Source organism: Aplysia californica, unplaced genomic scaffold (assembly GCF_000002075.1).
Source record: "Aplysia californica isolate F4 #8 unplaced genomic scaffold, AplCal3.0 scaffold00001, whole genome shotgun sequence".
Lineage (NCBI taxonomy): Eukaryota > Metazoa > Mollusca > Gastropoda > Aplysiida > Aplysiidae > Aplysia > Aplysia californica.
In genome coordinates this window covers 3,030,332-3,034,739 of record NW_004797271.1, presented here as the reverse complement: position 1 = coordinate 3,034,739, position 4,408 = coordinate 3,030,332, and the positions used below count along the sequence as shown (strand labels likewise).

At 39.9% G+C, this 4,408-nt stretch overlaps 1 protein-coding gene across 1 annotated transcript in view; it reads left to right on the top strand.

Moving 5' to 3' along the window:
* LOC101861775 (myosin-9) overlaps positions 1 to 4,408 on the top strand; it is a gene marked incomplete at its 3' end in the record, with an annotated part of 74,355 nt that overhangs the window by 16,849 nt on the left and 53,098 nt on the right.

The following is a 4,408-nucleotide window of genomic DNA, read 5'->3' as shown; positions in this document are numbered from 1 at the left end:
CTCTCTCTCTCTCTCTCTGTGTCTCTCTTCTCTCTCTCTCTCTCTCTCTCTCTCTCTCTCTCTCTCTCTCTCTCTCAAAATATGCTCACATGTGCTGAGAGATTATAAGATGTCCAACGACTAAAAATTGCCGATTTTGTTCATTGCAGTTTATATGTACTAATTGTGACAGCAAGCAAAGTGTGAAACTATGATCAGAGGTAGACATTTTAACATTTCATTATATCTCTGGAAACAGGGCTTTCGAACAATTTATGATAAGTGCTGTTAAAACTAGCTCTCTCAAATACAGTCGCACCTTCTTAAACGACCACATTTATATGACAAACATTTGTACAAACGGTCGATTCTCATTCCCTCTGCACGCCTTTTTTTTTTACATTATAATGTCACTGTGTAAGACGGTTATCTGGCAAAGACGGCCACTTTTCTCCTAGACTATGGGTGGCGTCTGAGATCAGATTCAGTTGAACTCTCCAAACGCCACTTTGGTCTGTTTGACTTTTATTGTGCTTACTCAGCACCTTGTCAGAGAAGGCTGTAAAAGACCTGTAATGTAATACCGCGAGGTACAACTTGAGCTACGTGCACGAACTCGATAAGCCACACTTTTGACGTTATTTGAATGGTCACTCTATACTACATTTCGAACTTCCGTTATTCGCTTGAGTCGCACAAGTCAAATTTCTGTCACGTCTTTTGCAATTTTGGGGTTTTAACCTATGGTAATACGTGTTAGTTTAAGAAGAACCCGTCTGTTATGTCTCAATCAAAGATGCGGTGCTTTCTCTCCTCCCCCGCCTGTTTGTCACGAAGAAATAAAAGCCACGTTTTTTTCCGGTTTATTTTTTCGGTTTTTTTTTAGTTTGGGGGGGGGGGTTGGCCACTAGACTGCTTCAGGGTAATTTTTTAGCGGCCTATACTGGCGGAAAGACAAGGGTCTTATCTACAATTTTAAATGTAGGTGTTTTTATGCTTTCATCGACACGATTTACGTCATATCGCAAACTGTCTTAGACCCTGCAGCTGTCAGGCGAAATTACCGAAATACTCAACAGAAATAAAAATCCTCCCCTCTTGAAATTCGAACTTGGGTCTTCTGTGTACGGCAGCAAAGCCTAATTGGTACACCACATAGGCCAGTATTATAGTTAACGCGATTCAGATCTCCTTGTTTAAAGTACATGTAGATGGAATTTTGAGGCGAGGTATTTTGATTCACTAGCTCATCTGGTACTAAGCGACCGTGGTTCAAATTCGGTCATTTTTGTATCGTAAACTATATGCAGAGTATTCATAGCTGGTCCCCCACATGTCTGGTCAGTCTTATTGGAGATTGATGTTACATCGTAAGTCCCACCTTTCAAATTATCTCACTGTGTTAAAGGTTGCATTGTATTTCTACCATACCGTAGAATTGTGAAATGCGGTCGCAGAAGTCAGTATGTCAGTCCAGTTGAATTCCTGGTTGGCATTGCCAGGCACTTTCAGCTGGTGAAAGCAGCCAAGGACCTATAAGTGGGGTTTAGTACAGTTTGAGTATTTACCAGGGCATGTAGACTGAGGACAAGAGTATAGTAGGAGTACAATACGATTGTGCCGCAGCACGCATCGCTAGAGCCTTGAGTAAGGGTCAAGTTGCCGAGATATTGCCTTGTATGACTGGGATCTACCACCAGTGGGCGGACCTCTCCAGGGGTTTGAGGGGTAATCCTCTTTCCGCCACAGGAGATTGGGGAGAAGTGGTCATTAAGATCTGGAATCCTCATCAATAGAAAGTGTCCAGATAGAAAGCTCGTTACAGGTTTGTTTAGAATGCTCGTCATTTATTGTTTGTGTTTATACGGAATGTGCGCCTACCGAATTTTTTTGTCTGTTTACAATCGGTGTGTTTGAATCAGCATTATACTTTTGTAAATGAAATAGTTGACTCCGCTCACATCTTCCGTCACACATAATATACACTTCGTTGCTTGCGCGTGATACGTTGTTGTATTAGAATGTTCAGTCTCGCTAGAGTAGGAGAAACTGGGCAGAGGAATACTGAAACATTTTCCACGTTGCCGTATGTCATGTTGGGTTGTGGTGTTAACATGCGCAAATATATTATATTGGTGGTTCTTGGAACCTCATATTGAGGCAGTCCTAAACGTAAAATTTAGTCTTCCCAATGTTTCTTTTAAATGTCGCCCTAATAGTAAAGGAAAACGTATTATTATCTTTCTGACTGTCCGTGCCAAGTGCAACAATTTCCAGTCCTTTCTTTTTTTAACATAAAATTGATCAACCTGCACCTCTCCTCGACATCCTAAGGATACCAGAGGAAGGAAAAAAGTAACAGTAAAAGTAGGTATAAAATTTATCAATCGTTTTACCAACTAAAAAAAAAAAGATTAGTCCCCAAGTCCAGTTTAGTACATTTTCAGCCACTGAATGTCTTCTCGAAATGAAGATCCGAGGCACACAGTTATTGATGTAGATACCTCGACACAAGGACATAATATTCAATTTACAGTTGGAACTTCACTTTGGGCAAGATCAATGTGGGCTTTTGTTCAAGGCTACTTCAGAGATTTTCGATCTTTTGTTAACAGTGTGTTAGAGAACAACTTTGAAACTCAAACCAAACTGTGTTTTTCTGTCCCCAATCTTTATTATTCTGTATGGACATATTATCCTGTGAGGCTATATCTATTTCACAAAGTATTAGTCGGTTTTATGCGTCTGTACACATTTTGCGTCATTTCTCTTTATTTTTCTTTTCATTAGGAAGTTCTGGGGATTTGCAATGGTTCAACATGTTTCATTTAATACTTAGTCGTCTTATGGAGAACCTAAATGTCATTGTCGTTGCCCCTCTTTTCAAGGATTATTATCTAGGCAGCACATTTTTGGAATCATTGTAAAAAAGACGCGTCCTCGAGGACATATTATGATGTTTAAAGCGCTTTGTTGACTCTCTTTTATACCCCAACACTGGCAGGTTGTTCGCAAGTGTAAGCTGGGGAACTGCTGGATAATTTATGACGTGTGAAAACTTTCAGGTTAGGCGAAATGGACTCCGTGCATGGAGCTCCTTTTCCGTTTTCGAGAGGTGGGCAAACAATTTTTTTCATATCTCTGCAATGCACGACAAATGCATTGTTTATGGGATCTCCGTTCCCTTCAATCGCAAACTTTATTGACATTTGACATATTATTTTTGATCTTTCGAGCACATTGGATTCTGTTTACCTTTTATAGTGTTCATAACTCGGGCACGAGCTGCCTTTTCAGACGCCGTGTCACTCCGAATGCCCCAAATCGACATTTTAACAGCTCGAGAATCGTTCAAATGGTTTCAGTTCGTTGTATCTCTCGATGTAGAGAATACAATTTCTTTCTGCAAGAAACCGAAGTAGAACGATGTTTTTCTGACTGTCTTCATCTGCATAGTTTTCTTCAATGGGTACTCTATTATTGTGTTATTTTCAAGTGGTTTAGATGAATACCATCATTTTTTTTCCAATGGCTTTTTGATATTCCATGCGTCATTACACATTGAATAGACAATAGGGCCTACCAGTTGAAAAGTTGATCGAAGAGAAAATTCATTTCAAAGTTTAAAATAAAATAAATTGTTGTTTTTTGCCAGCGAAAGTAGGCTATCGTGTATATTATGATAAATCTACGGGCATGATTGCTTTCAGTTTCGTATGAGTTCGCGATATCTATGGGTCATAATCCTCCACTACCTTTTTTTTTGGCTTCCTTGTGCCACATGGAAGTTGATCAGCCGTTCATTTCTGCGTCAAAAGGGAACGTTGTTGATTCACACTCCCCGAGACTTTGTCCCGTGCGTCTGCTCATTGAAAGCTAGTTGTTGTCGCTCTTGCGATTTATTGATTTTTGCCTTTTTACTACTGTTTGCAGGGCTGTCAGTACACCTTTGTGTAACGCGACAAGGTTACCTTTGATAACGACCTTGCAATATGGTGTTTGAGAGTCGTAGAAAATGGAAGTGAAGTTAAAGGAAAAAAAAAAGAGACAATTTGAGCAATTCACATTACAACTTCACGTGTGGTCTGTATGAATATTGCATTGTCCTATTCTCTCATTATATAACAATATGTGGATAATATGGTAGAGAAAGGTATAGTAGACAAAGGTGTGTGTGTTTGTGTATGTATTGCAGTTCCGCCTGTGAGTGTATGTGGGTGTGTGCTCACACTGCAGAGAGAAAGATTGAGGGATACAAAGTAGACAGACAAACAGACAGACAGATAGATAGACAGACAGGGAGACAGACCGACAGATAGATAAATAGATAGATAAAATACGCTCGAACGCACACTCACACGAACACTACATGTGTGCAGATACGCACGAAGGCTTGGTAATGTAGTATTTTGTTTTGGTAGGAGTTTTA